Here is a 695-nt window from a genome sequence, read left to right as displayed (position 1 = left end):
AAAAAAAAAAAGAAAAAGGACAGAGGAACCAGAGATCAAATTGCCAACATATGCTGGATCATTGAAAAAGCAAGAGAGTTCCAGAAAAAACAATCTATTTCTGCTTTATTGACTATGCCAAAGCCTCTGACTGTGTGGATGACAATAAACTGTGGAAAATTCTGAAAGAGATGGAAATACCAGACCACCTGACCTGCCTCTTTCGAAACCTATATGCAGGTCAAGAAGCAACAGTTAGAACTGGACATGGAACAACACACTGGTTCCAAATAGGAAAAGGAGTTCGTCAAGGCTGTATACTGTCACCCTGCTTATTTAACTTATATGCAGAGTACATCATGAGAAACACTGGGCTGGAAGAACCACAAGCTGGAATCAAGAATGCTGGGAGAAATATCAATAACCTCAGATATGCAGATGACACCACCCTTATGGCAGAAAGTGAAGAGGAACTCAAAAGCCTCTTGATGAAAGTGAAAGAGGAGACTGAAAATGTTGGCTTAAAGCTCAACATTCAGAAAACGAAGATCATGGCATTTGGTCCCATCCCTTCATGGGAAATAAATGGGGAAACAGTGGAAGCAGTGTCAGACTTTATTTCTTTGGGCTCCAAAATCACTGCAGATGGTGACTGCAGCCATGAAATTAAAAGACGCTTACTCCTTGGAAGGAAAGTTATGACCAACCTAGATAGC

This window comes from Bison bison, unplaced genomic scaffold (assembly GCF_000754665.1).
Source record: "Bison bison bison isolate TAMUID 2011002044 unplaced genomic scaffold, Bison_UMD1.0 scf7180017864171, whole genome shotgun sequence".
In the NCBI taxonomy this organism is placed as follows: Eukaryota; Metazoa; Chordata; class Mammalia; order Artiodactyla; family Bovidae; genus Bison; species Bison bison.
Note: the sequence above shows the minus strand (reverse complement) of the source record.